General features: G+C 42.6%; 1 protein-coding gene across 1 annotated transcript in view; it reads left to right on the top strand.

The window, feature by feature from the left end:
• Positions 1 to 2,245: 2,245 nt before the first annotated feature.
• The window catches only part of FBXO11 (F-box protein 11), a 77,324-nt gene continuing 53,346 nt past the window's right edge, over positions 2,246 to 26,223 (top strand). The window contains exon 1 of the mRNA XM_059835799.1: positions 2,246 to 2,258. The gene's annotated coding sequence lies outside the window, so the exon portion shown is untranslated. The remainder of the gene's footprint in view (positions 2,259 to 26,223) is intronic.

The raw sequence follows: 26,223 nt of genomic DNA, 5'->3' as shown, positions 1-26,223 counted from the left end.
TGCACTTAAACTATTAAAATATGCTACTTTAAAAGATTATAGGTTTTTAATGATGTGAAAATCCTCAACCATGTCACAGTAAGTTCAGCACAGTTCTTGGATATGGTCATTCATCCCATTCAAAAGTTAAAGCACAGTTTTCACAATGCTACTATCAGAAGAAAAAAGTATTTTTTACGATACGCACATGTAATTGTGTAGCTCTACTGAATGTTTAGTACACTAGGCCTAGCAATTGTTATGACAGAAACTGGCTCCAAACAGAGTGACATTTATTCTTTCCCTATGAAGTTCTTTTCACGAGAGCTTAACTTCATTATTTCTTTCCTTACTATTAGAGAAGGTGGCAAGAATTACCTTTCTCCGGCATGGAAAACAATCCTCCACTGTTTCTCCAGTCACTTCTCACAGCAACAAAATGCTAAGTCTAAGAAATGCTCCTTAACAGCTACTGTAAGATTTCTGGTCTGATATGAACTTAAAAGTACAATTTCACTGCCATTTACTTTAGAAGCACAAGTATAAACACTTTCAAAGCCGATTTTTTTTAAAAGCTGTCATTTCCTAAAGTTGTATTATACTTTCATTTGTCAGCTTTGAACAAGCTCCTGCCTAATGTGTTTTTAATTACAACCATTTATTTACATTTTATACTAGATAACACACTTTTGCTTTTCAGGCGCGGACACGGGCCCTGGTTCTGCAGACTCCAAGTGCTTAGTTTAAGTAGGACCACACACAAACCCACCTTTGCAGCATTAGAAGCAGACTCCTGAGCCACCCTGCAAAGAGAAGGTATCTTCCTTACTGCTTGGGATTTTGCCATCCATTTTATTACGTGATTTCTGAAAAAGAAAAAAAAAAGCACAGCTAACTTCAACCATTTTCTTTTCTGCTCTCAGGCCACCGGCTGAGCACCAACACAACGAATATAATAAAACAGGAGAAGCCTCATACGCTGTCTGAGCTGCCAGCCCAGGATAATCAGCAAAAGGTAGTGCAAACCCAAGTGCACACACTGTCCGAGAAATATACGCATTCCCTGAGCGAAAAAGCTGTTAACAACCAGTCAGAAAGCAGCAGCCAGTGCACGGAAGCCGAAGCAAGACGGCACCCCCCGCCCGAGCCGCAGCACGGCTCGGCCCACACCCCGGGCAGGGTTACCGAGGCACACAGCGCACCAACAAGGCCTTTTCGGCAGCCGCCGCCGGCCTCCCTCCTGCTCCCGTCTCACACAGGGCCTCAGCGGAGGGCTGCGGGCACTCGGGCCCCTCCAAGCTCCCTCTCCAGCGGCGCTCCCCCCCGGCTGCCCGCGGGCAGGCTCGGCGGCACCCGGGCCGCCCTCCCTCACACAGCCCGCTGCCCTCACAGCGCCCGCTGCCGCCGCCGGCCAGCCCCCTCGCCGGCCCACCGGCCTCAGGCGGACCCGGTGGGACGCGGCAGGGCAGCGCCGCCCTACCAGGCCCGGCTCCCGCGCCCCCTCCTCACGCCGCGCGCCACTGCCGGGCCCGGGCCTCGGCCCCGCCATTGCCGCTCGCACCGCCCCGCGCAGCCAACGCCATCCCCCGCGCGGCCACGGCCGCCCCCCCACACCCGCCGCCCCGACCCTTATATCCTGCTCCGCCACCCCACCCCGCGCCGAGCCGTTCGCCCGCCCCTCCCCACCCCGCGCCCCATAGAAGCGGCGCGGGGATTGGCCGCTCCGCCGCCGGCCGGCTGTGTGGGAGGCGGCGATTGGCGGAGCGCGGCCGCCAGCGGTTGCCTCCGCGCGAGTGTGTGTCTCTGGCAGTGTCAATGGCTCCTCCTGCCACGGAGCAGCGACGGGCTTGAGACGGGCAGGACCGCGGGGCTCCTTTAAGAGAGGGATTTTCGGGGGGGCCGGGGAGGGGGGCCGCGGCGCGAACGTCCCCCACAGCCAGCGCTCGGGAGAGCCAGCGGCCGGCGGCTCCTCTGCCTCTCGAGCGAGCCGGCGAGGAGGCGGCAACGGCGGCGGCGGGACCCGCGCCTGGAGACCCCCCCCTCCTTCCCTGCTGCCCGCTGCTGCGAGGCGGCCGCCCCGGGGCTCCCTCCTTCCCCCCCCCTCCCCGACGAGGCACCGGTTGCCGGAGGATTCCCCCCCTCCCCTCCCGCCACCCACACGAGTCGGCAAATGAACTCGGTCCGAGCCGCCAACAGGAGACCCAGGCGAGTGTCCAGGCCGCGCCCGGTGCAGCAGCAGCAGGAGAGGAACAACGCCGCCGCCGCCGCCGGGGATCGGGGTAAGCCAGGCGCCGCCGCGCCGAGCGGGGGCCTGCGCGGGGTTCGCCGGCGGCGCTGGGCCCCGCCGCGCCCGGCCGGGCACCGGCAGGAAAAGCCCAGGCTGCTTCACCCTTGGCTCCCGCTCAGGCCGCGCTTTGTTTGGCTTGGGCTCTGCCCCGGCTCGGGGCCGCTGGGCCCTGCCGCCGAGCGGGAGGGAGGCGGGGGCTCGGCCCCTGCCCCGGCCGCGCTCCCACGCCCGTTGAGGCGGGGGGGGGGGGGGGCGGGGGGCGATGGCCGCCGGCCCTTCGGAACGAAACGCGGCGAACCCCCCCCGCCCCGCCCCCGGGGGCTGCGGGAAGGCGAGTCGCCTTCGCCCGGGGGAGCCGGTGCCTCCCCGCGGGGAGCGGCGGTTGGGCCCCCGGGCCGGCGGAGGGGAGAGGTGACGCGGGGCGCGGGGGGGGGGGGGGTGCGGCGGCGGCGGGGCGGGGGGGTCCGCCGGTGCCGGGCAACTTGCGCCGACACCTTCCCCGCCGCCGTCGGCGAAATGGTGTCCGGGGGCGGCGGCCCGGGTCTCGCCGAGCCTCCGCGGCCCGCCGCGCCGCGCAATGTTTGCTGCGCAGTTCGGCGCCCGAGCTTCGGTTACAGCGCCCGGCGGGGGGGCGCGGGCCGCGGCCCATCGGCCATTTATTTACCTCAGCCACACCGCCCCGCTCTCCCCCCCACCCCGCCCGCCCCCGCCGCGGCACCCGGCGGCCCCGAGCCGGCCGGAACGGAACGGGGGGCTCCGGCCCCCCGCGCCTCAGCCCTGCCCGGCGGGTCCGCCCGCGCCGGTGGGGCCGGGGCCTAGCGTGAAAATGTTGACACTTTGGAGCTTAATGGGGGAAAGCACCATTGTCTGAGGGGATGGGGAAGCGGCGAGGTGGGATTCCTCCCCTAATGGAGCCCGGAGCGGGGTCGCTAGCGCTGGGGTTCGGGGGGGTCCCCTCAGCCCCGGCACTGTCGCCCCAGTGACGGCTCTGGGGGGGTGCGATGCGCTCCGTAGGTGCAGGGTCGGTGGGGGGGTTTTTGGGGTTTTTTTTTTTTTTTTTTGAAGGCGAGATGGGGGTGGGATTGGAGGAGACATTTTGCATGTCTTATCTGGTGGATTGGATTTTAATTTTTTATGCATTGGCTGTCACAACTCTGGCGTGATGAAGGAGACTGATCCGTGGTGCAGTTTTAGATGTACAAATGTCTTTTTAAAATAAAAAAAACCCCTTCATTGTCATCTGAATGTCTTTTGTTTGAGTATCTAGGATATCGCATCGAGAACAAGGTATTTTAACTACGGAGATGCATCGTGATAAAAATTTTAGTGCGCTTTATGCAATCAAAACATTTTAAGCAAATGAAGTAAAGAAAATTTAATCTGAGGAAGTATTTTTAATTCTTCATTCCTCCCCCCTCCCCTCCCTCCCCTTCCTTCCCCCGCCCCCCCCCTCGCACACATTGGTCAGAGCAAAGAATGTTACCCAGACCAGATTGCTGTGTATATAACCAGAGGATGTGATGTCTTATGCCCAATTATGGGTCTTGTGTAAACCTTCCAAAATCTTCAGTAATTATATAATTAAAATGACTTCTCTGGTATACTGACATTTAAAAAACAAAAAACAACGAAGAGAACTTCCTCCTCTCAATGACATGCACGGAGGATTTTCATCGTCGATGTTCCGTAAGCAGAATATAGAATTTTTTCAACCCCACAGTTCAGTTTTTCTTCTAAACAGATGAAAATATAACTTCTAAAAGGCATCCGGACAGGTGTGCTTATGGATTAAATGCTGTGATTATTCAGTTTTACAGTGGACTGCCTGTCTCAAACTGTTCATATGTTATTAATTTGCTAAAGATACAGGCAGAAACTTTTTCTGTTAAAATATGAGGCTGAAATTTATTTGTGTTACTCTGACATTTTGTGGAACTCTGCATTCACCTAATTTTTTATTTTTTTTATTTTACATTGTTCACTGCTGTTTACCGCTCAGTGGTGATAAATAAAAATGTAACAAAATCAAGTTCCACAGTTTGCTGAAATTACTGTTCCATGTGGATCAGTGCTAGTTTATTCCTTGCGTTTTTGAAGGTCAGTGGTGCTAGGTCTGACTTGCCTGAAAATGTACCAACAGCATTTGGGTCTTCTGTTATTAGTGTTCTGTCAACATTTGGGGTGTTTCTAGTGCAGTTCCTATTCCTATCTCAGAACTTGCAAGGTCTGATCCACTGTCTCTGGAAGCTGATTCCAGTTTTACCTGTGACTTTGGTCTCTTTGTGCAGGGCTGTACTGTAAAGGATGCCGAATAATGCTGCTAAATTATAATCTAATATACTAGGGTTAGACGATACCACACAAGTCAGTGGTGACTTTTTTTCACCTTTATTCCCAAGCAATGTAGGTCATCTTAAAAAAGGCTGTACAAAAGCAGCAGTGTGAGTTATTAGGAAAGGGCTTCTATTAAACTCAGATTTAAATTTGTTTTAAAAAATGTGAGTGCAGCTGTGATTAAATGGAAATTATTCTTTGTTATTATTAATTTCTTTCCTCCTTCATATTACAGCACAGTACTTATAAGTATCTTATAAGAGAGAGAGAGATATATCTATACTTATCATGGAACAGAGTTGATAATGTAGCACATAGTTAATCTTTGGAACTTCTTTTTTCATATCATCAAAGTAGATTGCTTAGTAAAACGTGTACTAGGTCTTGAGCTTTATTTATTATTTAATGCTGCGTAAGTAGACAGTGTTTTGCAACTGTGTAACAGCTGTTACATTTTCACCATTGGGTAAAAATCAAGTTATGACTCCTGTTATTAATAAATAGATCACTAGGAAAAAAATGGGTTTATAAAAATCCTCCATCAAAGGTTCCATGCAAGGGTTTAAAAATCATACAAAGCTGTGTTTTATACCGTGAAGCGATTCTTATTTTAATGTATTTTATATATGTAGTATGAATAGAGCTACTGAATGCATAATCATGCTATCTGTATTGTACGTTGATAAACAATGATTGTGTACCTTTATTCTGGTTAGTGGGGAAGGGAGATCACAAATGATTGCAGATAAAAAAATTTTCTCCCCCAAACTCACTGTCTTGTACAGCCAAGATGTCATCAGGATATACTTCCCAAGATGTTTTGCCTTATGTTCTGCTGTTCACACCTCCCTCCGTCTAAATTAGCCACTCTGGCTACACTATGCTACTTCTGTTTTACCTTCTCCCTCCTGATCCCTCCTCCCCAGTCACCGATGGGGTTGCCAGTGGTTTGTCCTGTGGTTTTGGAATTCTGCATGAAGGATATAGAATAGATGGGTCCTTTCATTTTCTTTAGGACAATGGTCTACCCAAAAGGAAATCTGGACTGGGTGATGTCTGTGTTTTAATATTCCTGTGTTTGTTGATAGTGCTGTTTATTTTTTTCCTTGAGGGTATAGGTTTGGCTACAGTTTTAGGAAGAAGGCAAGGTTAGACACTTATTAAAAAAAAAATATATTCTTGTCCAGAATGCAGCTAGAACTGTCAACCTCAGATGTATCACATATGATTTTTTTTTTTCCTTGTTTCTGTTCTTGTTCTTCTCAAAATAAGAACTACATTAGTGCATATGTCCTTCTTTATAACATCAGCACGTTACTGGGTATGGTACTAATGAGGTTCTGAGCTTTGTGTCCAGTATTAAGTGCATTTAGGGTTGGATCCTGTATACCGTTAAGTACTGAATGTGTAGCACCATGGCAGCTGCGTCTGCCACACTCCTGCGCGTTCCTTTTACGTGGTCGCGGTGTCCATGTGACAAGGCAGTGAGCTGGCTCCGGAGCTGCCTGCGCCAAATGCTAACTGCCTTTTTTTTTTTTTTTTTTTTTTTTTCCCTTCAGGTTGATTTTTGGCACAAGTGCCGGTACAAGGGAAGGGATAACACTGAATGCCTGTAGGTGTGGTGGGACTGTGGCAGCTCCGGTTTAGATTGGGTTAAGCTGGGTCAATACTTTCGGAGTTGAGGCATGTTTAATACATACAGCCTGTAAACCTACCTTGCAAGTTTGCTTCCCCCTCTCCCCTCAATCTGTTTTCCAAAGAAAACAAGACTTATACACCCATGCAGTCTGTCTGTCTGTCGCTCTGCAACTTCTGAACTTGCCAGCTCATTTCAACCAGATTTGACAAAGGGGGGTGAAGTTCTCAAGTTTTGTGGGAGTTATTGACTGGGCAGAGGAAGAAGACAATGAGGGAACGACATTTATAACTTACCCTCTCTACCCATGCCAAGAAGCAGCAACCAGCTGGCCTGTCAGCACACAAGGTAATTGAATTAGTCATTTGTCTGTATAGGGGACATGAGGGTTTTGAAGTACTGGGAGAAAGAGTAGGTTAGGCTGTGTAAGACAAACGTGTAGAAACTAAGCTCCAGTAAATTTCTTGCTCACAAAGCGTGAATTTTGTAATGCTGAGATAAATATCTCAGGAAAGTTAAGGAGTCTTTATTTGGCCCTATTTCAATTGCATGTGTGTAAGCATGTGCATAATATTTTTTTTTTTTTTAATATATGCACCAAAAGGCTTACATTGGTGCATGCTGGGCTGTAACAGTAACTGAATTAAATGACTCTTATTCTGAAGCAAATGCCCAGACTTGCATCAAAATAACTAAATTGGTTTCAGTTTTTGTAGGATCATCCCTTATGGCAAGAAGTCAAGAAGTCAGGCATCAGTTGCTCCAGGTGGAAAGAAATCTAATACAGGATTTTCCGTATTGCTTAAAAGAGAGTCCTGGGCTGTGAAAGGATATATTTACGTATGGATGTGTAATCCTTGTTTCTGCAATGAAAAAGTTTCTAAAGTCTACCTTACAGATAAAAGGTTAGAATCTATAAACTTGATACTTCAAGTACAACTTCTGTTTCCCAAAGCCTGGTTCTGCATCATGAGTACAAAGGAGTGTCTGGGCACCTCTGTTGTCCTTTATGTAGGACAAGTGCCTGAAGTTACGCTGAAGCTTTTTATCTGCTTTGGAGAGATCAAAATCAAGTCTATTTGTTCTTGGTATACACAGTAATGTTCATTGCCCACAGTTTTGGTATATTTTGGTCTTTCGTAAGACCATTAACATCTGTTACAGTTTCCCAGAAATATAAAATCTTTTTTTATTTAGTTTCTGTGTTCCAAAAACTTTGAGCCCAGTGGTTTAAGTGAAGAGGTAACAAAGTCTCCTACATTGGTCTATTTGATATCTTTCTGCTTTGGGGGAAGGTTATGCTCTGTGCCCCCCTCCTGCTCTGGTGCTTCCTGGGAGAATCAGTTACAGAGTAGGCCAGAGCTGTCCCACGTGTGGCAGGCTTTTATTGCAGGTGTGCAGGGCATTAAGCATAATAAACATTATGTGCCCTGGATATGGAGGATTTAATGTATATGCATAGAACTGGAGCACTGTGAACGCTTTGTCAGCCCAGCAGCTGCCTGGGAACGTCAGGCTTGCAGCTTGCTTGACATCGGCAGCTTCCTCACCAGCGTGGTAAATCTGGTGTGCCCAGCCAGTGCTGAATTTGCAGGGCCTGTGCAGAGGGAGTGCTGTGCGCCTGTGTTTGTTCGGCACATTAAACGCACTTACTCTGCACATGCAGGGTGGTATCATGGCAGAGGCTGCCAGAGGGGGCTGCTCTGCAGCAGGGACAACTAGTTTGGCCCACCCTCTGGTCTGGGTCACTTCTGCAAAGGGAGAGAGTGTGCACCAGGTGTGTTGTAATGCGGGTCACCTGTGGCAGAGCTTAAATGTCCTCTTACAGCTTGTGGCTGTGAACTGTTTGGTCTGCTTGGAAGAGGAGGTAGCCTGCTTCTCTAAGATTTCTAAATTGTGCTGATTAAATATATTTAGCCTTCTACGTTACAACAGATGGTGTAGGAAAAGTAAATCAGAACTGTTCAATGTGTGGACAATAAAAGCAAAGAAGAGATGAGAACATGACTGAACTAACAGGAATTGAGAAAATGAAAGGTTTGTTCAGTTGACTTTGTCATTACCTAATCCTGTCATGTTTTCTGGTTGTTAAGTACCTCTGTTTGTTTCTTGCTTATGTGGTGTTTCTCCATGCAGTACTTGAGTAGGAGGGGAAGCATACTTGGTGATTTTTATTATTGTTCATGGTACTAAACCATAGCATCTGAATGTAGCCTAGGATTTTAGTCTGAGTCCTTCAGTTCTTGATGAAATGAGCTGGGGGTGTGGGGGGGGAGCAAACTAAGACTTACAGTGAAATTACAGAACATCTATCAAAATTCTGCTTTTATAATATATTGCTACTTTTAAAAAATACTTTTAGATTGTTGTCGTAACAGAGGAGAGCAAGATCTAGATGTAGATTCTGAAGTAAAGAAGACACTCTAGAAGAATCTCCTATCACTTAAATTGTGCTTCATATTAGAAAGTTTAGTGAACTTTTTTTGAGGTGATTAAAATCTCTGGAATACTTCTTAAAAGATAACTTGCATAGCAGTTATGGTGGTTCTTCTCAAGAACTACGTTTTGCTGGTTATGCTGCTGCCTGTTCTTAAAATGTTCATCCATACGTAGAAGCTGGGAGGAAGCAGACAAGCAACAAGTGAACAAGGGCTTGTAAAACAGCCCTTTCAGCAAGCTTTTGGGGACTATTTTTATGCTGTCCTCTGAGATACTTCCTTTAGTTACATTTTGACAAGGTAACGAAGTAATTTTAGAGCCTGGTTGCTAGAGGAAGGGGTCATTCCATTACTCCTGCTTCTAGCCCCATGTTCTTATCCCCTGCCTTGCCTCAGCACTTGTAGCTCCCCCGAACCGGATCACCACAGAAACTAAGCCTCCAAAACACCCTGAATAGTTGTCCGCTGGTTTAGCTCTTTGAACTAGCTAACTGCAGAGTTTAGTGAGCGTGTAAGAGAAGTGGTCATCAGGGGCGCGGTTGGGAGAAGGGAGGAAGGAAGTGGGATTGCCCCTCATCCTCACAGCTAACTATTAGATCAGTTTAGCGGTCGTGTGAGACTGGAGCCTCACGCAGTGACTGGCGATGGTCGCCTCCATTCGAGAGAAACTGTTGAAATGCTGCCGTGGCTCTGTTCTACAATGTGTGCTATGATACGTACAATGAAACCTGCTGTTGGTTGTAACAGAAACCTGCCGTTTCCACCCCATTGCCAGGTTTGACAGGTCCCTCCTTGTGTCTTAAATGTGAGAGTTCAGGCGCTGCTTTGTTGTAGGAGCTCAAACTGCTGCATAGTTGTTTTCTGCCTAGAAACGTCGCTGAAGCTAGGTTTTTTTCTGATAAGCAGCTATATTTTCTTGATTCTACTTAGTTTATTCAGCAAAAGTGTATAGAAATACCATTCCAATACATACTAGATATTACTGGTATTCCAATATCGAAACAATAGTTGTGTTTATCTTCTTACGCAACTGGTTCTGTGTTCCAAAAAACTGATTCAACCATATAGCTCTACCATGTGAGTGCCAGTCTAGTGTTGACAGAGTATATAAAGTTTTTCCTCAGCCTTTCTGTCCTGCTTGACTTCATTGAGCTTGATAGGTGTTTGGATCAGGGTCGTTTGATGATGGGTTTTGAAATTATTAGCGAAAACTGATTTTCAAAATGAACTAAACCTCTTATCAGACGTTGCTTTTGGGGTGGGAAAATACCGGAGGTGAACAGTAACAGTACATGTGGGTTATTCTAGCTGTAGGCCACTAGAAGGATAGTTCTCCTTATGTTCCAGAGAACTCTTTGGTTCCTAGCTCCTGAACACAGCATAGAGAAACAAGCACTTCTGGGAATAAGGCTGGGAAGCAAAAACTTGGGTTTTGTCCTACTGTGAATTGCCATTAAAAGGCAAAATTAACAAAGATACTTGGAATTATTACACTTGTTTTAAATAACCACTGTCCAGACCAGCAGAAGAGCTGAATTTGCAGTCTCACGGTCATCATGCCCTGTGTATACTTTTATACCAAAGGACTGGTTAGCATGAATAGGTCATGTTACAGTAACTATTTCCTTTTGGTAATCCCAGTTTGTAGTGTTTGGAAACAGCCTGTTCGCCTTAAGGGCTCCGATTTGTGGGTTCTCTTCCGTTGCTTGTTTTCAGCTTGCGCATCTAGAAGCAAAGGTTCAAGGGTTTAGCCTCTTGCTTTCTGGATAGGGGTGAGTTGTAGCTCTGCAGCCGGCCTAAATTTCAAGCTATCTTTGTATTTGGACAGGTTATTGTAGGATGACAGGTTACCATATGTCAGCTGATCTGTGGTATCTGATTCACAGTAATTGTTCATGTGTATGCTCTTAGCCTGTGGCAAATGGAAGGTAATTTGAGTTAGCTTGACCCTCTTTCATTACGCTCTTTCAAGGCACTCCCTTCTCCACATGGATTGTTAGACCTGCTGGAGTGCCTTGGCTAAGACAATAATGCAGTTTCTGTCCCCAAGCTAGTTTGGGTGTCTCTATACAACACTAAGAAGAGGCCTTTGCCACAGTTTCCTGTATTGTTGCTGTTTTGAGACCATAGCTTGCTAAAGGAGTGAATGCTACAAAGATGCTACCCTGAAAATCAGTCAGATGTTATAATTACCAGGTGCCTTTTCCTTTAGCAAAACTTACAAAAGCTTTATTAGTGCATTTTAAAACACCACAAATAAGTTGTTCATGTCACAGGATCTTGGTATACTTCTTTCTTATTTTCAAAGAAGTAGGTTTTGCTTCAAGTTCTTTCAGAAGATGCTTGGTAATTGAAATCATTCTGACAGTGCAACAATGCTTTTGGATGTTCTGATTCAAAGCCCACTGAAAAATCCTGGCTAGCTGAAAGATTCCCATTGACCACAAATGGCACTTGAATTTGGTCTGAAATGACATGAAAGGTAAAATAATTGGTTTTCTTTTTAGTGCTTAGTTCTTATTTGAAATTTGATTTTGCAACAGTAAATACATAGCTATCCAGTCTGGTTGATCAATAATTATTAAAAATCTAAAATACTGCTTAAATGCATATGGAAAAGGACTTTTCAGTAGTCAGATATGGCCACCCTGTCTTGCTGCCTTACTGAATTTCTGAGGCTCCTGAACAGAAACTCTTGAATCTGCCTCATTTCCCCTTCTCCCACAGATGAAACTGGTTAGTTAATTACTGCACTACTGATCCTCTGTATATATGACAAATAAATAAAGCTTCCTCCTCATTTTTCATTCTTCCTTGGCCAATGAGAGTTTTTTAGGAGGTACTAGGTAAATGTTGCAGTTCCCAAGCTTCTTGTACTCGGGAAAGTGAGTGGAAAAGTGTGACTTTTTTCTTTACTTGGAATTCAATCATTTTTCTAAGAGCTGAGGACAAAATGGATGCTTTTTGGCTAAATAAGCCTTTCCTGACTATTGAGAAAGCAAGAAAGATGACCCAAATGCTGTTGGGTCATCAGTCTAAATTGTGTGTAGTAGCTGTTCAAGTTAATGTTTGCTATTTCCTTAAGCTCTTGCTGTGTTGAAGGAGGAAGGACAGCAACTTTGTTTAGATGGTTGTTATATTAGTCTTTGGGAAGATGTGACACTTCACCTTTCTCTGAAGATGGTAAGATCTGTGACAATCTCTTTCTGGCAGAAAGGTTCTGCCCCTTCACCTTCTTCAACAGTCACTGAAGATCAGTTACTCAAAATGAACCAGAGTTTACTCTGGAATTTCACTTGCTGTGTTTTGACCTGTATTGACTACAATTGCCGAAGTTGAGATCATGGATGGGGACAGGAGATAGCTGAGCTCCATCCTTCATGACCTTGGAAGTTGCAAGACTGAAGGTCTAGGGTGGTTGCAGTATGTGAAAATGAGTAGTGAGTTTTCCATCACAGAAGAACCATTTTATTCAGATCCATTTGGAGCTTCCTCTCTGGCTCCATTTTTAACTCTCTGCAAAACTGTATAGTAATTGAGCCTCTAAGGCATATGCTTCAGATTGGTGTTGAAGGAGGTTCTCTCAACACTAGCTGGGCAGTTGTTTGGCTAGCTAAGCATCAGTGGGAAGGCAGGAGATAAATGCTTTGGGCTACTGTTGCTGTCTGGATGATTAGAAGAAGAATAGGCATGATTGTGATAATGGGTAATACCTGAATGACTTCAGGTAGCCTTTGATAATGAGTTTAGACCCTTTCATATCTCGCCAGATTTCTTAGCAGCAGCTGCTTATTGATCAGCAGCTTGTGATCAATAATCTGCTGATACACTTGACAGTATCAGTGTCAAATTTTTTGTCAAATTTTACCTTACTTTAAAAGGTTTAGGAAACTGTAAAAGGCATACCTGAGCAGGTTCAGTGGGTGCCTAATGAAGCTCTGTTCGGAAGATAAAGTTGTCATAGTACATGTCGAGGTGATGCTGGATTTCCCATTTTGTCTAAGTAATGTTTGAACATGTGAGCTTGTTAATGTTAAGTGTTAACAGGAAATAATGTTTTCTGACAGCTCCGTCTCATCTAAAACTATTTTTTTTTAAATGCCAGAGAAGAAGAGGTGAAATTGTTCTGATTTTCAGTTATAGACCAAATAACTTTAATGTGTAACTTTAAAGGAAAATATATTGGTCATGCTAAGGTTGAAATGAGCACTTTATTTTTTAGGGGCTTCTTGCTTTAGTGTAGCTGTTAGCTATAGTCTCCGTAATTGGGCTGAAAATAAAACGTGAGTATAAAGGATGTGTTAACTTAATTGTAAAAATGTGGATAATGTGGGGAAAAAGAAGAATGGAAAATTAATTTTAAACAAAATTTTATTTGAAATTTTCAATATTGATATTATGTCATAGTCCAGTTTAAGATGAGTTTTCACATCCGCTTCCTGAATTTTTCAGCCTATGTTTTTCAAGAAACTGAAGATTTGAGCGTGCACTCTGCTGTGGGTTGCTCTTAAGCTGATTAATACAGTGGAAGTTAAAAATAGGTAGTGTATGGAAAAATCATGATTTTTAACATCTCTATTTGAAAGGCAGTATCTGCTATCCACTGATGCTGTAAGAGTAGATTCATTACCATATTCTTGGGTAAATCCCAACGGACTGACTGCATAGTTTGTTGCATTTATTTCAGTCGTCTTAATGACCAAGAGCCCAAAGAGAGCTATGAGCTGCCACCGTAGGTTTTTTTTTGTGTAAGACTTAAATGTTATACAGTTGTGTGAAGTCAAGAACAGTAGCTGAAACACTGAGTGTGCTGAAATCCTAGTGAGTTGGGCACAGTGATTTTCATACTAAATATACTTTGGGTGCCACCCCAGTGTTTCTTCCTTAGCAGCAAGGTTGGACCTTCAGCATTCCTCTGGACTACCACTATTAGCAAACAGATGAGTCTGGTGAAGTAGTACTGTAATGGCTGGGGAAGGCAGAAATTTTCAACCATTTCAGTCACTTGAGCGGTGGAAATAATGACCCCTTTCATAATGAGCAAGTTTTAAATATAAGAAAAACTGAAGTGACCTCTTTTAGTATTTTGATGTTTTGATGCAGATGTAGTCACTAAAATTATGTGTATATACTGGGTGTTAAACGTTCACTCTGATTCTGTCTTAATATTTGTGCACAGGGTCCTGTTGGCAGAAAGTATTTATATTACTGAAAAATATAACCTGCGTGTGCATTATGGTGGCTGGGGCAAGTGCTTGAGCCTGGTTTTGTTTTCTTTTGAAAGATTTCTGGGATGTATATTTTGCCTTTCCCCCAAATTCTTTAGTACTGCAGAAGTGGGCGAATATTACAGAAAACAAATTTTCATTTCTCTAGTTTGTGAAATCAAAACATGGTTAGAGAAAGGGGCAAAGAGGGATAGATCAGAATAGCAAAATTTGAGAACTTGGTATCCACAAATCCTGCTTGTGTTGGTTTTGTAGATCAGTTAAAAAAAAAAATCAACCTGTTCCTTTTTTATTAATACAGGCAAGTGATACTTTTCCTCCCAAGACATGCCTCTTCCTCCCCCCCATCAGATATTTCTCACGTATGTAGAGACAAAATTCTTAAGTATCCCTTTCTCCAAACCTAGCTGTCAAAGTCTCCCCACCTAGGTAAAATATCTGTTGGTGAGAGTCTCTATGAAAGACTTAATGATCTTGGCGGTTTAAATTAAACAAGAAATTACTTTTTTTTTTTAGTGACTTCTTTTAAGAATAGACTCATATGTATGTGTGCATATTTAACTTTTTTCTTTAAAGTGAGAGGAGTAATTCAGTAGTTCTTTGTTTCATCTTTCAGTATTTCTAGTAACAGTAATGCAGTGGGTGGAGTGAGGCTAAGGAGCAGTTTCTAGTCTAGATGGTTCCTGACTTACTGATCTCTTCACAAAAATCCTTATTTTTATATATGCTAAGAGTTTACTAAGGAAAGAGCTGTTCAAGCATTCAGTGATGTAAAAAGATGCTAATCAGCGCACCCAAATTTAATCCTACCCTTCTTCCTGAAGGTCTTGGGTTGGGGTTACAGTAAATGTGGGGAAATGTCTCTTATCCCACCATGTCTTACAGTGATTCTAGCGATGGCCTAGAGTAACTTCGGGTACTGGTAAAGGATCCCCTTTGTTTTACTAATTTGGCATTTGTCTTGCGGCACTCCTGTGCCTTGTAGGCTTTCAGTCCTGTCTGTAGCTGTCCTCATTGCACACCTGGGATGTAGTGAAGCACCATTGTTCTGACATCAGCGGTGGGAAACGAAAGCGTAAAGAAATGACATAACTTGCCCAAAGTCACCAGGGAAGTCTGTAGGCACGGTTTCACCATTGGTTTAAGCAGTGTAATTGCAGATGGCCACCAAAAGGGATTTTCTCAGTGGTGCTTTGCTGCTTCCTTCCTTTCTTGGTTTTGCCAGTGCACCTGTACAATCACTGGCCATTGTGTGAGGGAGCTGGTGGAAAAAGGTCTGTACTCTCCTTTCTGGCAGTATTATACTCTTAAATTGGTTTAACTTTTATCATGGAACCAAATCTGTGGCAAAGCACAGAATTGAACATGATGCTTTGGGGTTCCTGTGGTTGGTAGCCTAGTTTTGAAATACACAGTCTCTCTTGACACAATACCTGTTGTCTTTCTGGAGTTACTTTAGTGCTCAGCTTGTTCCAGGATAAAAACTGGATGGTTGAACTGGGAGTTGTTCTCTCAGTTGTCATTTGTCCTGTGCTCCCAGCTGATCCCTGTTCAAGGCAAGGATCACTGAATGGCTCAAAATACGGTTGCGGTGGAGCTTTAGTCTTTCAGGGCAGTATATTAAGGTAAATGGGAATAGCAGTTGGCTGGTTTAATTATGCTAGGCTGAAAACTGGAGCTACTCTTGAATTGCCATGTGAGCTGTATGGCCATCTGTCATTGGGGCAACAACTTGTATTCTAAGGGGCAGCTGGCAGGGTTGAGGCTTGCTTCAGCTGGCAGACTTTTTTTTTAATTTGCCACTGATTTGTCAGTCAGAGCCCTTATTTGTGGGTAAGGAAGAGAGTAAGGGTTGCCTTAATTGTTTGTGTAATTAACTTAAAAAATCCCAAGAGAAACAGTGGGCATTTCTGTGAGAATAAATGACGTTCATATAACTTGCATTCTGTGTCCTCCTTATAGACTATTTCTTGTGGTTTTGAGATATAACAATAATGTGACGGTTGTGAAGCCATAGGTGTGCCTGTGGGTGCACTGAACCATACATATGGCACAAGAAAATTACATGCTTTTACTAAAATGCAGTGTTATATTGTGAAAGCACAAGTACTGAAGGAAAAATGTTGAGAGACAACCTATAGAAAGGAACATGTGGAAGATTCAGACATTCAGATTTTGCACGAGCTCTTGAGAAACCTTATTTTACAGGCTCCTGAGTAAGGGCGTGGGAAATCTTAATTGTATTGATCATATTGACAGCTTGTTGTGAGCAGAGAGAGAAAAAAAACACTAATAACATCATTTTATCTGAGGAAGACTACATGGGTGTATGAAAGGTAATTATTGGGAAAATAAGTAGTTGGAGAAAACACTGCAGTTGGCAGTCAACCAGTATATGGCTTTTAATTTGAAATGCTTTAGATATTTTTACTGGAAGAGGGGGTACTGTTCCCTCTCTTTTTGTTTGGCTGGCTTTTTTGCTTTTGCTTTTTCAAGACTAGGAATGAGTTGATAGTTTACTGGTTTCAGGAAGTCTCAGGGAGCCCAGGATAGCATTTTACATTGGCTCTTGCATAAGTCTAGCTGCTATTACATGTTCATCCCATGCAGCCAGCTGATATGCTGGGGGTAGAGCATAGGAAACAGTGTAACTTTAATAATGGATTCTTAGTCCTCAATCATAATCTGGACTGGTGCAGATGATATTGTGCTCTAAATTAAACCAGCTGCTGGCTGCTCTAAAAGGACCTTTATAAAGATGATGGCATACGTGTGCTCTGTCCACCTCTCCCCACTTTTATGGCACGTCCAGTAGACTGGAGACCATTAAAGGGAATATGCGTGACATGCATTTATTGACTTTGTGCTGGTAAGAGACTGGTTTGGACTCAGACTGTCTCAGTGTGACTTACCAATGTTTAGAAATAATTGGTAGGGCCCCCAGGCTGTTAAGGTTGGAGTCTTATGAACGTGCAGTAGGACATGTCTGAAGCATCTCCTCATTGCTACGTGTAGGTTGGAGAAGAGCCTGAAATTAAAATTTTCTGTAGAGCTGTCTTCCTAAATTACGTCGTTTGCTAGGTGAAAGCAAATTTTTGATGGGAAACTTTTTTTGCTTTCAGATGTGGAGGAAGCATTTGTCTTTAATAATTGCTTCGAATTTCCAGGAAATTATATTTAGTTGTCTGTACTTTTCGGTCTGAAAAATATAGTTGATTTAAAAAAAAAATAAATTATAATGACTTGGAATAAAAAGTTACAATTGTAAGTATCAGAAAGGGCACTGACAAACTATTGTACTCATTTGTACTGGCAAAGCAAAGTTCAGTGGCACTTTCAAAATTACTTCCAGTGTAATTATTTCTGATAAAGGATTTGCCTGATATTGTCCGTATTGAGATGTTCAAGTCTGTGACTTAGTTGCCTTGATTTTGATCTTTACTCTGGCACCATGCTTCCTAATGGATACATTAAAGACAGCTTTATGTTGGTAACCATGCTGTCTTGTCTGAGGCTGTCTGTCCCACTTGTCTGTCCCACTGCGGGGCGGGGCTGTGGAGTCCTGGTATTTATTTTTTTAAATGGCTTTTAACTTGTGTTTTAATACACATTGGTCTCCTGTCTCCAATGTCATTTGCGGTGATGAGTGGGAGAATGTGGTGGCAGTACGACTTTTTCCTCCCGTTCTCTTTATCTCAAGTCTCTTCATTGGGTGTCCAGAACTCCTCTCTGTTTACAGTGAGCAGCTAGTTTGCAGTAAGGTTTGGCTTTATAGAAGATGAAAATTAATTTTGAACTGCTCTCAAGATGTCTGCAGCTCTGTATTTGTCCACTAAGGGCACCAAACCAGATCTTTTTTGGCACTTGTGTCATTAGCAGTTCTGTTGCTGTGTTGGTTCCAGAAGTTTTCCCTTTGTATGATTTTTGTCCATTCTCAACGCTGTCATAGCTGAAGACTTGCAGATCTTCAGCCACAGTCCATTACTTTTCATTAAAGGAAAGTTCCTCTCCTTTCCCATTTGTTTTCTAAAGAACACAAAAGATATTTTAAAAAGGCTTTTTTCTTTTGCCTAAAAATCTAAGCTGAAGTAGCCAAACTGGATTTTAAGTTTGAGGGCCCTAGCTCTCAAGTGTGAAACATGATTAACAGATTTTTCAAAACCTGTTACGTTATCTCACAGCTCTTCACTTTGTTTGCAGGAATGCTGACGTTTTCTGACTAATAGATGGCACCACATATAGCATAAATGGTTCTCACCCTTGGAGTATAGAAGAGTTTGCTGCAATGAAAGATGGTTTTAGCCTTTTACCTAACTGCTGCCCTTAATCTTGTTAGCGTAATACTGTTTTGTGTATGCTTAATTATCTGTATTCAATCGTTTACTGCCTGGCAGTAAATCTAGTCTGAGCTCTAAATATGACTTTTACTCTCCCAGTCTATGTTGTTATAAATGTTTAATGTTTAATTTTTTTCATTCTGGTAACCGTGTTTGACTAGTGAACTTGATCCAGAAAGTATCTAACATGTTCTTGCTGTAAGCTTTACTTAGTACCAGGTGGGAGCCCTGATATATGTGAATTGCTTCTCTTTATGTTTAATTAAAAGGAATAAGTGTGTATTGCTTAAAGGAGCTATCAGCCTCCTGCCTGCATGCAAGACCTAGAGTTGCTTGTGGATTGTTTCTCATACATGGTGCCTATGTATGTACTTTTTTGTTGTTGAGTAGTATAGACTGCTATATTGCCCACATATCAATTTAAGATACTAGTATGACATATAGCTGTTACCTAACACCAGCAGAGCTCTTTTCTTTGGGGGTGGGAGGGTTGGTCTTGGGAAGAAGGGTAGGAATAGCAGTTTCTTCATCTGAAACTACAGGAGAAGTTACTAGAAAATAGGAATTCCGAAGTTTGTATTGCGTAATTCCTGTCCTTCCATCCCCCATTCAGGAGAATTGGAGGGTGTACTGAACAAAGAGAAGTGACTGGGTTTTTTCTTCCTTGCAAAACTTTTATTTTTAATTGCAATAGGTGTAGAAGTTCAATATTATTTTTTTTATTATAACCTAAACTCTGGTTACTGTTTGGGTTTTTTGTTTTTTTTTTTCCATTTCCAACTTACTATGTCTGGTATTAGTCTTGCACAAGAATTTAGGTCTCCCTTACTCCTCAGTAGGAGAGGAAACGTCACAGCACTTGTGTTGATGATCATGATGATGGATTCCCTTGACTGTATTGGGTTGCTTACTTGGTCGGTGTCCCTCCTGTTTCATATTCCCCCCTCCATGCTACTGTATTTAGTTTTGTTGTCTTTATTGTTATAGCTGTCTTATTTTTTTTACGTACCATACGTGCACACTCAGATAATAAAAAGTAGGTGGATGAGAATATTTGGAAACTCAAAACTTTGAATATTCCATGCAACTAAGGCGAATGACTTTTCTGCTGAAAAAATGACTTAGGGTATCTATTCCCAGCTGTGTCTACAGAGACTAGTTGGTGACTGCAAGGAGGGTGAGGTTTCTAATTTTGCAGTTAAGGATGGTAGGTGTAGAGGAGAATCAAGTGCAGGTAAGTGTCCTGACTCAGGGCAGGTGTCTTGTCCTGCAGCCTCTTTTAGTCCTTAAAACTGAACAACCAAATGTAGGAATCTCAACCTCCCTTGAAAGAGTCTGCTTTATAGTCAAAAACGGGAGGTTGGGTGCATCCTCGTGGGGGACACAGAAGCAAAAGCAATTTGATGAAGAGGAAAAGGTGGAGAAGACCTTAGCAGTGTTATATATTGTTGTTAGTGATGGGTGGGTGAAGGCTAAATGTATGAAGCTTTTCATGAGAAGGAATTGAAGGGACAAAAATCTTAGAAATGGGTGGATGTATTCTGGAGTGTGTTTATTTCTTTGCCTAAATGATTGTAAAAACAAGTCATGTCTAAAGAGGTAGCAGATATTGGAGAATTGTGCTGTGGAGGCTTCCTCCTCTCATTTGTGCTTTATGCCTTAAACTTCTGGAAATATTCAGGAACCAGCCACAGCTGCTGTGGCTGGTCACTTTGTGTACAGATTCGTAGGTTTGGAATCCTCCTTTGCTGCCTTCCGTGGCTTTTTCTGCAAGTGAAATTTGTAGTCCAAAACACTGAAACCTCAAATTTTACAGCAGCTTTGCATTATCTATCTTATCTGTATTAGTAAATTTGCACTGGTACATTATTTAAAGGTCAGATGGAAAAAACATTTCAGACTTCTAAAACAAAGGCCAGGTTGCTTCTCACAGCTTTCTGTTAGGGTATGTGAGGAGGAAGTAAGTGAAAGATGGAGAAAATGTGGAAGAGGTGAGATGGTGGTGGAATTTTGTTTTTCATGTTGCAAAAACTGAAGAGCCTTCTGGAAAGGGGTTTATGGTTCTTAGTAAATTAATACTAGCCACCCCTCCTTAATGGGGAGGTATAAAGTTCTTAAAGAAAAATGTGTTCTTACCAGTATACTAGTTTTTGATGTTGGGAACAAAAAAACCCCAGTAATCAACTAAACCCCAGAAAGCTAACCCATATGGCATATTTATAGCATATGGATATTGATATATATGGAGGAAAGAGTAAAGATCACTGTAGAAAACTTCTGTATTAACTTCAGAATGGTGAGACATGATGCATGCTGAAAGTTCATATTTTAAAGCATTATTCTTAAAATCTGTATTCTGTGTAAAATAGTCATAAAAATTACATGTGAACAAATTACTTCAATAAATATACTGGCATTTTTAGTGTAAAATGTTTATTTTTTAGTCTATAGAATATGAACAGTTTCATTTTTAAATTAGCCATAGTTTGAAAATAAACATTATGAGAATTCAGTTTGACAGTTGTTTAGAATACATCTTAAGACAATTTTTGTGGTTATGTTGAGCATGAATATAACAAAGGTGGCTAATATTCCATGTGCTAAACCAAAGTACAGGGGAAACACAGCAAAGCTCAATGCATTTGTAAAATAACCTTGATACATATTAGAACACTTAGAATATCCCAGTTTTGCTAGTGGAAAAATAAACCATGAACAGAGATCTAAGGATGCTCTTCTGGATGGAGTATAATTAATAGTTGACAAGTATTGTAGTTGAGTGGAGGAAAACATCCCCTTATTTAGTAGGCTGGATTTAACTGTGTTCGTGATCCACGTGGATCATGCTTTGAGTGCACAAAATATGTTTTACTTGCTAAAAATGTTTTGAATGTTTGTGATTAAGAACGACTCATGAAGGATTCTTTTCTTTTGAGTATTTAGCGATACTGAATCTGCGTGTGGCTATGCTCGCACTTAAAATATAACATAACAGACTGGATGAATGTAGTTGTGTAATGGGGGTTTTCTATGCTTCCCAGTGCACGGTGTCCTATATGTTCTGCATGCGTAGGATTTGAACTTACTGTGATCCGTTGTACTGAGGTTGCACTCTATACTCTTGCTATCCTATGATAGGCATTGGTCTGCCGAGAAGGTGGATGTGGCATATGGAGTGGCTGTGTAAAAGATAGTATCGTCAGTCTGTAGATGCTTTGCGTGCAGGGTTTTCCTCTAGGAAGACTTAGACACTCTAGAGAGGCTCGCTTCGAGGTGAAGGTGCTAGATGATCAATAAAAACCTCTTGTCTCCAGAAACGGTGGTTAGTACTGGATTGGGGCTGAATTGTTGGCATTGACCTATGTTCCCTGAAGCATTGCAGTTCTCCAGGATCAAATTATGCAGGAAGGGTGAAAGGACAGGAGCAGGATGAAGTGGGCTTGGACTCTTCTCAGTATTTAAGGTTCTTTCTTTTTTGTTATCTAGTATCTGTATGCACACATGCATAGCTCTTATTTTCTGACAGAGGTCTTGAACTTTCTTCCACCAGAGACAGAACCTCCTGTAAGTCCTTTGAGAGTATGAGATACAAAGTGGAATATTATTTTCTGGAAATATTTTTTTATACTTCAAAAACATATCTGAGACATGTGGAATGGAAATAAATTAATGGAAATAAATCTCTATGGTGATGTCTCAGTTTTGTTTATTTTGTTTCATTTCTGGTTATAACTGGACACTGCCAACTACCATAATATTTTCCCAGAATATCACTGTAGATAATGCAGTGCATCTGTCTGCTATGAGTGTCCATTGTGCCTATCAACTGGAAATAAAGATTCATTCCATCATAGTTCAGGCTCTGGCCCGTTTTTCATCTTGTGGCAGTATCAGAAATCCACACAGCACTGACGTGAAGTAATTCACTGACTCTTAAGTATTACCCTTGAAAGATAGCAGCCTGATTTGATGTCAGGCTTCATAGTTTTTCAATCATGGTTTGACTGATGCACCAAAATTTCTTTGTGCTCCTTACTTGTTAGTCATCAATGGTGGCATATGCTCTGACATCTAGGGGGAAAAAAAATACTGTCAGCCAGCTACTATACAATGACAGGGTTCTTCAAGGTGTAATCTGTATTTCAAAGTAGCCTGCCTTGCTGGCTGGAGACTTCTTGGTTGCACAGGGTTTGGATAATGCCCACTTGTCCAGCCCTTACTTGGGAGCATAGAGAAGCCGTGGGTTGTATGTTTTTTTCACAAGTTTAACTGCTGCCCAAAGACCTTTTGGGGGTGGTATGTTTCTGAAATACATGCATGCTTGCATGGCATCAAGATGTTCTTGTTAGCTTTGGGGTGGAGTGAAAAGGTGGCCATTCTATCAAAATTTCAATAGCACAGTAATGAGCATGACTGTATAGTTTGCAAGTTCGGTAAAGAAAAACATGGGATAAATGCGGTTAATGTAATTAAGGACTTCTGGTACTGAACTGATCTCCTAAGTGTTAGCGCAAGGTAAAGTAATTCAGATCAAACACTGGAAACTGTCGTTCACTAGATGCTCCTTTATTGTCACCAGCAGTTTTCAGTGGTATTTGAATTCAAAGGAGTTCATAGAAAATACTTAACTCTACCCCTGCTGTATAGCAGTGATGTCTGAAAGAATATAAGCAGCAACATCTTTTAAGCCCTCCCCACCTACTTTTGGAAGACATGAATAATTTACGTGCTCATGAATTGGGTAGAGTATCTTGAGATGGGAGCAGCCAGTTCTGGATTGGCTCTATCAGTTTGAAGGAAGTCTTTGAGAGCAGAGTTCTTAAACCATGTGGCCATCATCCCAGATGATCAGCCAGGAGAAGTCGGCCGTAAGCAAGCCAGCAGAGACAGAGAGATGTGAACGTTGTTCATGTAACCCCAAAACACTGCACAGTCAATATGCAGGCATAAGCCTGCGTGAAAACAAACTCAACACGATTACTTTTTGTGTCTTACTTTCTCCTGTTCTAGTCTTGCTTGCAAGCAACCATGTCCATGAGCTCTTCAGGGTAAGTTTGGGTTTTCCCCCCTGCTTTAAGTGTTTGAAGTGACTAACTTGGCTGTGTCTCCAGGTGCTGCTGCAAATTAATAACAGTGGAACAATTGAGTAGTTTACAGGTGTGTCAGATTGGTGAGTTCAGAACAGGTGAAACTGTGACAGGATGACTTGATGAAGGAAACTGAAACTAAGATGGTGATTACAAAGACTGACAGAAAATAGGGCCAGGAAAATAAATTCAATCTGCTGATGTTATGTAACCATCTTAGTGCAGCCTGTAGATTTATTAGTTTGAGAACATACTTTGTAAGGGAGAGTGACTGCGTGTGGCTTCGCTTTTAGCAAATTGACTGTAATTTAGAGTGAAGATGTAGGAGGCTGAATATATTATTACTCTGGTTTTCTAGCTGGTGTGATCTTGTCTAGCAGGTGAGTTTTTCAATGTGTTCAGCTAGCAAGTGTTCCAGCATACTTCAATGTACAGTTGCGGAGATCTTTGAAACCATGAATTGGCACAGTAGCGTTTCTTGATTTTTATTTTATTTTTTTAAACACTGAGAGCCTAAAACGATAATACGGAAAAAGAATGAATTACCTCTTTTTGTACCAGGAGGATATTTACAGATTTGTACAAAGATGTACAATAGTAGCAATATATTGTACAATACAAAAGTATTTCTTTCTAGATGAAAGATACGGTGGCGAGGGGAAAGACATTATTTTGAAGATCACCCTTAAGTAGGTGGTACTAGTATGTCATCCAGCCTGGCACAAACAGAAATGACTGGAAGAACACAAGATGGGGATAGGAAGAGAGCGAAGGGAGCGGAGCCTCCTGGCCTGGACGCCTATCCTTTCTGAGCTGCGGGAGAGCTCAGGGTGCACAGCCCAGCAGTATGTGCCTGGTGGGACTGCCAGCCTCTGCTCGGGTCGCTGTGCCCCAGAGGGCTTCACTTCTGAACCGAGATGGAGGGTTTTCACTGCTCTGTTCCCACCCTAGCATTCAATTTTGAAAGCTTAATTCTCTTAAGGAAGATCTGTTGGATGACTTGGACTTTGTCTCCCTTTCTCAACTCTAGCAGTAAGGGATAAATCTTTTCCTATACCTCTGTAATCAAAGCTTTTATTTTTGTTATAACCAAGTTTGAGCAGTGTAAATGAGATCACATAGCTAGGCAGCAGTTTCTTTATATCTGCGTGGCTGTCTTCGTGCCTGTCTCTTTACCTTTTGGAAGAGTCTTTAATGTGGAAAGGTGAGGAGGGAAGCAGCTTGAGTCCTCCTGCATAAAACTTCTGCAGATCGCCTATGAGACTGACCTCTTCTGTATTTTTCTTCTGTAGATATAATTAAGAAATTGAAAGTGGTGTTTTTGGTCAGTTACTCATCAGCATACAATATCGTAAAAAGGTTGCTACTACTCTAAACCAGCTTTTTGTTACAACTACCTCATCATTTGCTAACCCTTTAGCTGTTGGTTATTAAATAAACATAGTGTGTTTGTAAAGGCTTGGTGCTGTTTCACTTGCCTGGTCAAGTGTGTAGAAGTACCCTGTGCTGGTTTACAACCTAACTCCTGGTCAAAATGCTTGGTAATGGTGTTTTTTTCCTCTCAAACCTCTGGACCAGGAAGATGATGAAATAAAACAGAGTCTTAACAGTTGGGAAGGGATGAGGTAATGTATATGTTATGGAAATCTTAAGAGAAGGGAGTTTCTGTAAATGCAGAACACTTTAACAAGTTATATTTTGGTACTTTTAACCAAATCTTTAAATTAATATGCTGAGGACATTTTGATTTAACCTAAAATATTCTTCTAATTCCTTCATAATAGATTTCTTGCTGACAAAATTATATTTTGATACCGATTCTTTGATTGCTTAACATAGTATAACACTTGCCAGTGTGGAAAATACCCATGTTTATGTAGCAGTGTAAGCTATGTAAAGCTGTGTAGTTTTACGTATGTACGGTTGAAAATACTGTGGTCTGTCTTCCTATCCTAATGTCACGATATCTGGGATTTTTTGGATGTGTGGAGTACTCAGCAGAGTGAAAATGGCCTGAGGTTTTCAAGATGCTAATGTACTACAAATGTATACTTTATAACAAAGCATTCCTTGGGTAAAAGCAGTTGGATTGGAGCTTCAGTGTGCTAGTGAGGCTGTGTAATGGGAAATGTAGAGGGTAAATGCTTAAAGTCTTGATATGTTCAGCGGGAGCAGGAGAGCTGTTACCTGCCTGATGAGAATGCTGGAGTCAAGCAATGAGTGAATCGTTCTCTGATGGTACCTTCTCCCTTTGCTGACTGCGTGGGGAGTCTGGGCTCATAACTTAGGTCATCCTTCAAAAATGGATGGAACAGCCTTTTGAGCTGATCTTTTGCTTATTATCTTCTTCTAGCTCAAATAAGCCATATTAGCAAAGCCATGTCTGCCTTGGAAAGGGCTCACAGAGTTTGGAGCCTCTGCAAACTCTCCAGGTAACCTGTGCCAGTGCTCAGTCACACTCAGTAAAAAAAAAAAAAGTCTCCTTATGTTCAGATGGAAATTTTTTTTATAATGTCCTTCCAACACTTAAATGCTTTCTCACCTTATTTGTGTAGAGCTGTAAGCTAAATGAACTTTTGCAGTGCTTTGGGCCAAAGAGGTCTTTGTTTTTATTTTACATAATATTTGAGCAGTTTGTCCTCCAGAAGAGATAATTATCTATAAGATTATTTGTCCTACAGAACTTATCTGAAGGTTTGTTAGCCATCTGTCTTGTTTGTAATATGATGTTCCTTCTTAATGTTAATACTCTTTATTCCTGCAGCCTTTTAAGGATGTAGTCAGATGACCTAAAAACCACAATAAATTAATACTATGAAGTGGCAGCCCTCCTCAACCGAGGTATTGCGACTGACCTAGTCTGACGTACTAAGTAAAATTAGTTCAGCTAAATGAGA

Source organism: Gavia stellata, chromosome 2 (genome assembly GCF_030936135.1).
Source record: "Gavia stellata isolate bGavSte3 chromosome 2, bGavSte3.hap2, whole genome shotgun sequence".
NCBI classification, from domain to species: Eukaryota; Metazoa; Chordata; class Aves; order Gaviiformes; family Gaviidae; genus Gavia; species Gavia stellata.
The sequence above is the reverse complement of the archived record's forward strand: the minus strand, read 5'-3'. Positions and strand labels throughout refer to the sequence as shown.